Below are 12,799 nucleotides of genomic sequence, written 5' to 3' on the forward strand. Positions count from 1 at the left end.
AGATGACTAATTGTCCCTAAGAAACATATTGCCGAAGTCTTACCGTATGTTCTTTCATTCTTCTACTTACAAACTGAATGGCATTCGAAGTTATATTATTTCGCTGCTCGTCTGTCTCTGCTTCTTTTTTTTTTTTTTCAGGGCTCCTCTCCCTGGGACGTCAGAGAGGTTTCGACCTCTCCATGTTCCCACAACTTTTTCCTTATCCCAGAACTCTTGTCCAGGATCCATGGAATATAACTAATGTAACGTACTGTCGGTTGCTTCATTGATCATTGATTCCTTTGATCCATGCGAGAGCGTCAAGGAAATCTGAAAAATTTGAACTTGCAAACGCTTGAAGATTGCCGTCAGCGAAAATATATTTACAGATTATCATATATTTAAAAAGTATTAAGCATCCTATCTAGGAACGTACTACAGCACCCCCAACGTATCCCGTCCATAGATTGCAAAGACGATGTTAGACCATTGACACAGTGCACAGACTTAAGTAATTATTCATCCCGCACACCTTAAGCCAATAGAACAGGACGAACGCTCATATGTGTGACAAGGGGAAAAACCCTTCGCCATGCATGTCACAGTGGTTTTCAGCTGTGGTTGTAGATGTAAATTTCCTTGACCTGCCTCAATCGGAAAACCGCAAGTCTATACCTATATACGACACCACATACTGCATGCGTAATCCAAAGATGTTTCCATTACCAAAGATAATGATGTCTATAGGCATGGGCGTAGAGTATTGATTTCCGAGCGTGACAGGTTGCGAAGTACGTATATGAACTAAGTTTTTGCGTGGTGTGTTGCAGAAGATATTTAAAACACAAGAAGCAGTTTTTCAATATAACGAACTGGACGACAGGGGTATCTTACTTAAAAAGGTAATATTAATTTTGTTACGGTTTTTTAACAGGCACTGACCATGATGAGAAATTGTTTGTGACAGATACATCCATTATAATAGCTGTTGTGTCACTGGTGTGAACATTGGGAACCCTTCTGGCGTTTTTGATTTATTCGCATTTCAGTAGATTCAGCTATGTTATTTTCGAGTGATACTTTCAGGACACGTGTATCTCGAGGATAGCCAACAGTGAATACTGCTTCCCTACTACAAAGGCCTATGTCAGTCTTGAAAATCAAGTTTCGTGTTTTATAGGAAAAATATTGTATTTTATTTGTCGTGTACATCATCAACACCTTATGATGTATCTGCCTTAAAAAAAATGCGGAGCTAGGTTCATCAACTTATATGGTCTGTGTTGTGTTATTAAAATAACTTTCATTAATATTTTTTCAAATTTGTAAAAGCTACTAGTAGTGAAATACGTAGCACCCAATTTTCATTAGAAATATGCAATTGAGGGGGGCTTTGGACAACCATTGATTAGTTTGCAGACCACTGACTCTCTGTACAAATGGGTTTTGCAATTCTGTTAGAATTTTCCACAATACCTATATTTCTAAACATTGAAGATTCATTGTTTATTTGTGAGATTAGGAATGCAAAACTTCTATCAGCATAGGGCCTATAGTTTGTAACATTTTATGTAGCTTTTCCAGAAGCCGATGCAGACTCTGATTATGATTTATTGGATATGAAATGGAGATTAAAGATGAATTTCAGTAAGGTAGGAAACTAAGAAAATGGGACCTAGATACATTGAATCCAGAGAACGACTGAAATTCTTGAAGTTATCAGAGATAAAACACAGAGAGCGAAATTTATAAAACTGAGCAGAAACCAGATATCAGTAAAAAGATACAACGCGAAAAAATGTTAATACAAAATCCTTGGTTTGGTAACATACTGATCTATAACATACACTTCGAGGTCTAGGGTACAATGAAAAACGATAGTTTGATAGGGTTTTGACAAAGCAACGTCAAACACTTAAGTTGATCTGGTAGTAGTTGAGAATGTAGTGAGACTAGATTGCAGCCTATCCCCCATATTATTCAAAGTGTGCACAGAGCAAACAGTAAAGGAGTAGAGGAAGCCAAGGAAAATTTGGGAACGAAATTAAAGTTCATGGAGAATAAATAAGTTTTAAGGCTTTCCAATGACATAATTCTGTCAGTGATGGCAAAAGATTCAGAACATCTGTTGAATGGAATGCATAGTGTCGTGAAGGGAGATTACAAGATAGGAGATTCCATGGTGACTGAAGTTACATTCACAAATCGGTGTTTTATGACGTTGACATGTAGTAAAAAAGTTCCATTAGATTTCCATATTGTGGAACGATTGAAGTTGAGGTGCAGCAGCAGTAAAGTATTGGTTTTTAAATTGTGAGGCAGGTTCATCTGACCAGATCTAAACTACGTTCACATTTTCAGGTAGAGTTGACAGTATCTTGCTAATGTATGCAATCATGGTATCTTTGGAATGGGTTATGTTGTCTGAAACACCCAATGGGGTGATGGGAACCTGAATGCCACAGTGACAGTGAAAAACTAACTGGTGCTTGTGCCCAATGTGCACTTTCCACCTCATCTTGATAAACACGTGTAATTTTCAGCAAAATCATTATGCAGCAATGCAAAATCTTTAGAATCTTTGCTCAAAACCATTTCTTTTTTTCTGATAACAAGGTGCAAACTGAGCTCTTTTTGTAGCAGTGAAGGAGAAAATGAGGAAATGATGTATTTCACTATATCAGCTGTACAGCCTTCTTCTTGGGCTTTAATAATTTTAGAGCTGTTTCCTTCCATCTTCCAAACATACCATAAATACACAAATTCCAGCTCGTCAATTTTATATGATGTGTTGAAACTCCACAATTCTGACATGTGTTACATTCATTCTGCCAACAAAGCTCACTGGGTCGCTGGAATATTATCATTTTTCTTATAAAGGCTACTGATAGGTAATTTTTGTGATATTTACACTAACATATGTTGTGGGGTAGTTTGCTACTGGTGGCCATACTTCTACAAACTTAAATTTTCCAATTTCAACTTAAGGGTGTTTCTGTTTGAATGCCTCATGTGTTTCCATGATGGAGATAAGTGACAGATACGAACTGTCTTTCTCATTATTTTCTCTAATCACTGTTGTGTCCTTCCTGCCAGGTGACTGGTGACTAATGCCATCACAACAGTGGAAACCAGTTACCAAGTCTGTAGTTTCAGAACTAAGGCCTCGATTTTGGGAGTGCTGCCATGAGTGGGTCTTTCAGACTTTCCATCTGATGGATTTCCACACAAGTCAATGAACAGCTCACAACCATGACTTTGCGTCATGGTGAAGATGGCAAGAAACGATTGGCTTGAGCCATTGTTTTACCTAGAGCACTATGTTTATTTTTACTAAGTTTTTACTAGATTGCTGATCTTGCATGTCAGTATGTTTTCTAACTCCCCCCCCCCCCCTAGTTTTAGCTCTTCTTTCTTCTAATAAGTCATTGCTTACGTTGACACAACTTTGGAAATTTTTGTTTCTGCTCCTGTTGACTTTTCTAGCATCTTCCAGGTGCTTCTTCATAAATTCTCCATATTTTGTTTCACTCTGTAACTCTTCCTATCTCCTTTTGTCTTTGTGCTGCTGTTAAGGTCATCCTATTCTTTTGACCTTAAAAAAATATATATATATATATAAACACAGATGTTGTGACTTACCGAACGAAAGTGCTGGCAGGTCGATAGACACACAAACATACACACGAAATTCAAGCTTTCGCAACAAACTGTTGCCTCATCAGGAAAGAGGGAAGGAGAGGGAAAGACAAAAGGATGTGGGTTTTAAGGGAGAGGGTAAGGAGTCATTCCAATCCCGGGAGCGGAAAGACTTACCTTAGGGGGAAAAAAAGGACAGGTATACACTCGCACACACGCACATATACAGACACAAGCAGACATATTTAAAGACAAAGGGTTTGGGCAGAGATGTCAGTCGAGGCGGAAGTGAAGAGGCAAAGATGATGTTGAATGACAGGTGAGGTATGAGTGGCGGAAACTTGAAATTAGCGGAGATTGAGGCCTGGTGGGTAACGGGAAGAGAGGATATATTGAAGAGCAAGTTCCCATCTCCGGAGTTCGGATAGGTTGGTGTTGGTGGGAAGTATCCAGATAACCCGGACGGTGTAACACTGTGCCAAGATGTGCTGGCCGTGCACCAAGGCATGTTTAGCCACAGGGTGATTCTCATTACCAACAAACACTGTCTGCCTGTGTCCATTCATGCGAATGGACAGTTTGTTGCTGGTCATTCCCACATAGAATGCATCACAGTGTAGGCAGGTCAGTTGGTAAATCACGTGGGTGCTTTCACATGTGGCTCTGCCTTTGATCGTGTACTCCTTCCGGGTTACAGGACTGGAGTAGGTGGTGGTGGGAGGGTGCATGGGACAGGTTTTACACCGGGGGCGGTTACAAGGATAGGAGCCAGAGGGTAGGGAAGGTAGTTTGGGGATTTCATAGGGATGAACTAACAGGTTACGAAGGTTAGGTGGACGGCGGAAAGACACTCTTGGTGGAGTGGGGAGGATTTCATGAAGGATGGATCTCATTTCAGGGCAGGAACCTCAAATCCTGAGGATTTCATGAAGGATGGATCTCATTTCAGGGCAGGAACCTCAAATCCTGCCCTGAAATGAGATCCATCCTTCATGAAATCCTCCCCACTCCACCAAGAGTGTCTTTCCGCCGTCCACTTAACCTTCGTAACCTGTTAGTTCATCCCTATGAAATCCCCAAACTACCTTCCCTACCCTCTGGCTCCTATCCTTGTAACCGCCCCCGGTGTAAAACCTGTCCCATGCACCCTCCCACCACCACCTACTCCAGTCCTGTAACCCGGAAGGAGTACACGATCAAAGGCAGAGCCACATGTGAAAGCACCCACGTGATTTACCAACTGACCTGCCTACACTGTGATGCATTCTATGTGGGAATGACCAGCAACAAACTGTCCATTCGCATGAATGGACACAGGCAGACAGTGTTTGTTGGTAATGAGGATCACCCTGTGGCTAAACATGCCTTGGTGCACGGCCAGCACATCTTGGCACAGTGTTACACCGTCCGGGTTATCTGGATACTTCCCACCAACACCAACCTATCCGAACTCCGGAGATGGGAACTTGCTCTTCAATATATCCTCTCTTCCCGTTACCCACCAGGCCTCAATCTCCGCTAATTTCAAGTTGCCGCCACTCATACCTCACCTGTCATTCAACATCATCTTTGCCTCTTCACTTCCGCCTCGACTGACATCTCTGCCCAAACCCTTTGTCTTTAAATATGTCTGCTTGTGTCTGTATATGTGTGGATGGATATGTGCGTGTGTGCGAGTGTATACCTGTCCTTTTTTTCCCCCTAAGGTAAGTCTTTCCGCTCCCGGGATTGGAATGACTCCTTACCCTCTCCCTTAAAACCCACATCCTTTCATCTTTCACTCTCCTTCCCCTCTTTCCTGATGAGGCAACAGTTTATTGCGAAAGCTTGAATTTTGTGTGTGTGTTTGTGTCTGTTTGTGTGTCTATCGACCTGCCAGCGCTTTCGTTTGGTAAGTCACATCATCTTTGTTTTTAGAGAGATTATATATGTAATAGAGGGAAACATTCCACGTATATATTATTTATATTATTATATATTATTTATTTATTTCCCACGTGGAATGTTCCCCTCTATTACATAGATAGTCTGTCTTATATAAGACTCAGATTACGTGACTCACATTACACATTTAATTTTCTGTTTTTACAATATTGGTTGAAATTGAAAAAAATTTAATACTGAAATTAGCTACACATTCACACAAAGAAATAAATTACTGAATGAGGTAAAGTTAGCTCTAACATTCCTCTTAATATAAAAACTTAATTACGTGAAAGTGACTCATGTTACACGAAAGTTCATGCTGTTGTATTATATTATCATAAACTATGATTTACCTACTTCAGTTTTATGCTTTTTATGCTATGCATTAGGGTATGTAACTATAATAAAAATGATATACTAATTCTTACCTGCAAATTAGTTGAAACATAGGTCCAGAATCTCGCCTAATTCAGACTCTAGTCACATGGAAAATAAGTGACATAATAAAAATGGCTACAAATTATTGAGGGAAAGCAATGATGGGCAACGAACTGTTTTTGCCATACAGTAAAAAGTCTAGCCTTTTCAACAATTTGTAAGAAATAGCTAATTTTAAACTTATAAAAAAATCATAAGTGTGTCCTACTTTACATGATGTATCCCAGATGATAAACAAAATTAAAATTAGGTAATGAAAGCTGAATTAAATCGGAAGATATTGAAGAGATGACATTAGAAAATGAAACACTAAAGGTAATAGATAAGTTTAGCTATTTGTGCAACAAAATAATTGATGATGACTGAAATGAATAGGATATAAAACACACATGTGACTACAAGCTGCGTTACTGAAAACAGATTTCAATTAACATTAAACATAAATGCAAAGTGGCAGAAAGTATTTTCTAAAGTGGAGAAAAATTGTCACAAAATTTTTTACCCTGGATAGTTGATGCCAGTAGAAACCAAAATTACTAATGCTATGTAGGTCAAAAATGCACAATTTTTAAACTACGGAAACTTGGCGCCATGCAATCCAATTGGCCACGGGATTGCCCTGTTACTGGATGCTCTGGACGACACGGATGCTTTCCTGCTGGAGATCGCAATGTATCCAAGGCGGCCTGCATGCTCAGTGGTAGTGTGCCAACTTTCCACTCTGGGGGCCTGGAAGTGAATACGCTGGGGTCCTGGCACATTCATTGTAGTTTCTGTTAGTGTGCATACAGAAAGTGTTTTACAAATTGTCGGTCTTGAAAAGGACCTTTTTTGTAGCTACAACGTTGTTTACTTACAGCAGGTACTCAAATTGGCGACCCTCTGTCGCGACACAACCTTGGTAATGTCAAATTGTGTTCTGCCGCACTCTTTAAAAGATTCCTGGCATTGCCCTGATGTGATTGGTGACATGTTGATTGCAATCCATTAATTCCTCTTCGCTTCTAGGTGCTTTGTGTCTGGGTGGGTGAAGTAGAACCTTGAAGAATCCCCACAGGAAAAAGTCCCATGGCATGAGGTCTGGTGATCGCAGGCACCATGTCCTATGAGCATCTCTGCCAATTACCGGACCATTGAATTGTTTAGTTAAATATCTGCGCACAGCATGACTGTTATGTGTGGGTGCCCCATCATGCTGCAACCACATGCGTAGCTGTATGTCCAGCAGCCCGGGTAGAGTTTCTTGCAAAAAGTGAAGGTAATTTGCCCCAGTAAGTCGACAAGGTAAATGGACTGGTCCAATCAGATGATCACCCACAATGTCTGCCAAAATGTTGAGGGGAAAATCATTCCTGGTGTCCGTGGACATATGTGACGTGAGGACTTCCCCTTGCTCAGTAAAGAATGTTTAGAGTGTTGTAAAGGCTGTCCCAATGGAAGGTGCACTCATCGGTAAACAACAAAATGGCAGGGAAGTCCGGATCTTGTGCAACGTGTTGCAGAAACCACTGGCAAAACCCTAGCCTGTGTTCATAGTCCGCCATAGGACTTAGGTCTTGGACAGGGTGGAAACTACTAAATTGATGCTCTCTGTCATCCCTCAGAACCTCCCAGACTAACTGAAGAGTGACCCCCATGTCATGTCCAACTGCTCAAGTACTTGTCGTAGGTGCTTCCTCAAAGTGCCCAAGCACCTCTTCAAATGCAGCATCTCGTCGTGTTTGAGGTCTTCCAGAATCACCATGACATCCTGCTAATGAGCCTGTTTCACCAAGTCACTGGTGAATTGCTGTAAACGTTTGTGGGTGTGGGTGGCATGTTGCTGGGTACCGTTCCTCATACAATGGCCAATTTTCATGCGCATTATTGTTGGCTAGTCCATAAACAAAAACCATATCTCGTTGTTCTTCAGACGAATACTGTGCCACCATGCTTACTGTACGACTAAATTGCAGGAGATGTGAGTGTGCTCCGGATGTCATTTAATTATTGTTGTTGGTAGTTTAGACCATTTTTATATTAGACATATGTATGTCTAGTGGAAATGGTGAGGTTACTGTTCTGGTTAATACTTCTTAAAAATGGCAATTGTGGTGACAGACTGATGTGTAGCATAGCCTGAGATCGAGATTAAGATGGAAGGTGATTGTGATTTGGCGAGACTACTGTTTTGCTAATATTTTCATTTTGTTAGTGATACCCTCAATCCAGCATTTATTGTGATTCATACCTCTATGTCGATGTCATTGGTCTGTCAGAATATATCGTGTATGTTATTAACCATATTTTTCCTACATTGAGACTTTTAGTACTAAAAGATAAAAAAATTGGAACATCAGTGTTTCTAATATTTAGCCTTCTGAATGTAATACAATCTTCTTAGTTTGATGGTAAAGAATTAAATACTACTTTTTCCTTGGTTAAATATTTCTTGTGTTCCAGACTTGGAGTTCGTGTGTGACTCTACTCTACTTGTTGCATTTGGTAAAAGTTACATAGTGGTCCCTCATTGTATTTTATTTTTAGTAGTTCTTGAGCCGTATATGTATATAATATCCATAAAAGTACTTTTGGGACTGTCTCGTTGTCCAAATTAGTTTTATGAATTTACATTAGCTACAATTTTAGCTTGAATAATGAAAAATACATTAAATATTGCACAGACTTAGACACCAGGCTACTGTACATATCACTCTGTTACCAATAACATTTCACATTCTCTAGCTTTGCCAATTCAACCAAGTAATCACTTTACAACATAACCTATAACTCGGGCACACTACACCCTAGTGTGTCACTGGAGCTAATATTTCAGGGCACATCCACTGTCAGTCATTAACTGTGCTGTGTTTCTGATTACCATCACTGAAATTTACTGTAGGTTTGACAGTTGTGTAATGTGAGTGAGGGAAAGAGTCAAATTTACAAAACCTTTTCGGCCTGTATCAAATTTTTGAAAAAAAAAGAAAAAAAAAAAGACAAAAATGGGCTAAGAAAGGTCAGTGGGGTTGGAAAAGTAATTAAATAGTATGAAGTGACTGGATGGATAGCAAAAGAATCAGAGGAGTGAAAATGATGTGGAGAATTTCGATAAACTAAGTAGTTCAAAACCAAGCTTCCAGTTTACCAAAACTGGAAGTTTACAGTCATTGTCTACTACCAATTTTTATATAATGGCAGTGAGACATGTATCTATAATGCAAAAACTACTGTATTTAGTAACTGAGGGTCGCAGTGAAGAGATGTGTACTGCAAATTGTTCAGAAAGGCAAGAAAACAGCAAAAGTATTGAATAGACTTGAGTGGAAGACATATTTATTGCTGAAATGAAACAAAGTGGAGTTGAGCAGGGCATGTAGTTGATGAATAATGGATTGTTGAGGAGCCAAGAAAGTGTATTTGGTTGAGTCCATGAAATGAAAAAAAAAAAAGGCTGAAGCAACTACCTAATGGAATATGGGTGGATGCTATGAGGAAATATACAGGTACATATGTTGCAGATAATAATGCATGAAGTAGTCCTTAATCATACTGTGGCTTACAATGATGAAAGTATTGACTCATTTGCTCAAGTAAATGTGTCTGTAATGTCATGAAGAACCTACTAGCAAAATTCGTGGATCCAGTGGGATCCCTTTAGCGCCAGCTTTACCACAGAGTTGGTGCTAGAACAGAGAATATCATAAGTCGATGTATAATCACAGTTATCTAAGAGTAGTTTCTCTTTGTGAAACTGTGTGTATGATAGTTGAAGGAATTAGAAGAGATTGCTCACTGACCTAACCGTATTACTGGCCATGAGTGAAGCATTAACAGAATTGGTTAAAGTCGTTAAATTATGATAAAATGCAGTGTGTGGAGGAATATTATATGGTGTCTAAGACACTACTGAACCCACATTCAAGAGCAGCACATGTAATATTTATTTATTTTCCATGTCCATATTAACTAAAAGTTAATAGATAATTTTACAGTAAATATTAAAGAGAATATCAGTGAATTGGTTCAATGGTTATGTAGACCAAATGTGGTAATTATCATTCATCTGTGTCTTCCTTCTTTCCTAGGAATTAGATAATGAATCCAGAGTTCAGTTGTAGTTGCCATTGAAACGGGTCAGACGCATTCACTTTCTAGTCCACCATTAGCGTATCCGATGTATGGAAGCTTTAATCTGTCATTACAAGCAAATCTATACAGTGGTATATGCAATTATAATGTAAATATGATGGGGAAATTATCATTCAAGGTCACATAACAGGGAACTGTTGTGAGAAAAAAGATATTCAACAAATCAAAGCAAAATGGGAAACTCTTCAGTGCTTTGTCAGTTTTGTCAAAATATGAGCTTTCTTTTCTCAGACCTCTAAGGTAGGCAAAATTATTTACAGGGACTTAATTAAACAAAATTTGCTATAAATGTTTGTCTCCGTGATATGGTTCTCCCTGTGATAAGAACAAAACTAATTTTCTCCCCGTATTCAAGGTATTGACCAGTCTCCACCAACCTCATCATTGATGGGATGTTAAGCTCAGATTTTTCTTCTTATCTACCTTCCTAAATATGCAATGAAAATGGAGGTTTGTGTATTGTTATATTTATTACAATTTATATTCTCTGTAGAGGCTCGTGCAACATCCAAGTGACCTGCTCGCACTAATAGATCTAAGGAATGTGTGTGCCATACGTAAAAAAGTAGATTAATTGTACCAAGAATTGAAATGGTGTTGAGTCCTAAACTGTTTTAAAGTATTTTGTAGGTGATATAAATGTGGTTTTTGATTTTATGGTGATAGTGCCCTCCTGCCTGCCCAAAATCTTGATTGTGGCTGCAGTCTAGCTCAAGGTCTGTTGCTTTTGGAGGTAACAGTCTGGTCATGAGTAAACAGTCAACGAATGTGGATGTGAAATATAGATACAGATTCACTCATAGAGTAGTCAGAAGTCTATGCAGCAACATTTGCTTCAAATTTAATGTCGTTCTGCTGAAGTCTGAAGCATATTTTGTTACTGCTTCAGTCATTTCTGATATCAAAAAGCATCTGACTTCATATTTTACACTTTTATTTATCAATGTAACCAAAATTATTAAATTTAAAATTATGGTATTATGTAATAGAGAAATCCCCAGTGAGTGTCTTGGTACATGTGGGGTACATATGTTGTACATCAAAATTTTTAATGTCATTGACAACTCTGAAAAGTATTTTGTATTATTTTTTTTATTGTACATTTTTGGCAGGCCTTTGTTCTTAACATCCATTTCAGATATTGTTGGTGACTTTTGTGTCAGCAGAAGAGAACTTTATTTTTCCATTGAGAGTATAGAGTCACTTTTTTTAGTCTCACTGGGTTTTTGTTCATACTATAATACCATGAGCTGTAAAGTGAAACATTTTTCAGTGAATGAAAGAGCTCATCCCTCTTTGTGGCACTTGGCACTTACTCATTATTGCAACTGAACAAATAACACAGCATGAGATGTGCCTATTTTAAGATTTGACTCTAGTTTTCAAATGCCGTGACAGAGCACTTACGCATGTCATTTGAAACTTGAGTACTTTGTAATTACATACCAGTATCATTAAGCAGGTGGGACATAGTTGATGATCAAATATGTAACTAAACTGTACATTGTGAGTTCTAAAATTTTGGGTAAGTATGCATCAATTTGTATGTTACCTGCTAAGATACCTGCTAAGACCTTCTGATCAGTTGGAAATTGTCATTTCTCCCCAGATTTGCTTTCAGTAGCGCATTATAGCCATCTCATTATGAAATAATAGTATTTTACTTTTTTATGCCCACATGTAATTATCTACATAAGACTACATTTTTGACACTGTTACAACATTAAATTATAAACAACTTGTGGGATTACACTTCGGTATGCGTATGGAGGTCAGTCTTTTTACAGATGAATCCATGAGTGTCTTTAAGTATGGTTGTGTAAATCTTGCACCTATTTCCCTGTTTACATTTTCCTGTAGGTATTTTCACTCAGATGCATGTATAGTATAGTAGTGCTGTATGGCATCATACATGCGTAAACAGAAGCAGAACACTGACTGTAATTCTTTTGTGTCAAAATTACTTTCAAGAGTACCGGTTATGGTGAGAGACTGATCTGTAGTGCAATGTGAGGTCTAGGTTATGTTAGGTAACAGTGCGGTTACAAAATGGCAAAGCCAAAGTGAATACAAACTTTTCAATGTGGTTACACATATCTGTAGTGTAAGTCGAGATCTAGGTTAAGTTGAAGGGTGATAGTTGGCTTGTGGTTTGGCGAAACAGTGTTGAACATTTCAGTTAAACCAGGTTTTTTTACCTTTGATAAACCAGAGTCCCAATGCCACAGAATTATATATTATCTTGTAAATATATCAAGCAAGCAGTAAATGTTGTTGGATCTCAGCTGCTTGTTAACTGTGTAATTGTTTATCCCCGTAACACCAAATTTAGTATCAATACTTTGATAATAGTGTAACAATCAGTTAGTTCAAACTTACAAACATTTGAAATGGCAGTTTTCATTTTTCTAAGACTGGAATATTATCAGCATTAAAGGAAAAATTGAATATGTTCTGCAGATATTTGGGTCATCATCATTATGCTGTAGCTCTGTCAACATTTAAGTGTAGAATGTCAGGGTAAGAATTGTGATACGCACTCTCTTCTTATATTTTTCATGTGCAGTATTTATATAATATATACTAAAATTCTCATTGGAGATGATGTTTTATATAACACACGCATTTATAAATTTGCACAACAATTACTGTTATTGGATGAGGAATTCTGTCTTGTGCAAGA

At 38.4% G+C, this 12,799-nt stretch overlaps 1 protein-coding gene across 14 annotated transcripts in view; it reads left to right on the forward strand.

Moving 5' to 3' along the window:
- The first annotated feature begins 721 nt into the window (after nucleotides 1–721).
- Nucleotides 722–12,799, forward strand: part of LOC126199076 (cytoplasmic dynein 1 intermediate chain) — a 204,990-nt gene continuing 192,912 nt past the window's right edge. For all 14 annotated transcript variants that reach the window (XM_049935797.1, XM_049935799.1, XM_049935802.1 and 11 more), the window contains exon 1: nucleotides 722–884. The gene's annotated coding sequence lies outside the window, so the exon portion shown is untranslated. The remainder of the gene's footprint in view (nucleotides 885–12,799) is intronic.

The sequence above is a fragment of the Schistocerca nitens genome, chromosome 8 (genome assembly GCF_023898315.1).
Source record: "Schistocerca nitens isolate TAMUIC-IGC-003100 chromosome 8, iqSchNite1.1, whole genome shotgun sequence".
In the NCBI taxonomy this organism is placed as follows: domain Eukaryota; kingdom Metazoa; phylum Arthropoda; class Insecta; order Orthoptera; family Acrididae; genus Schistocerca; species Schistocerca nitens.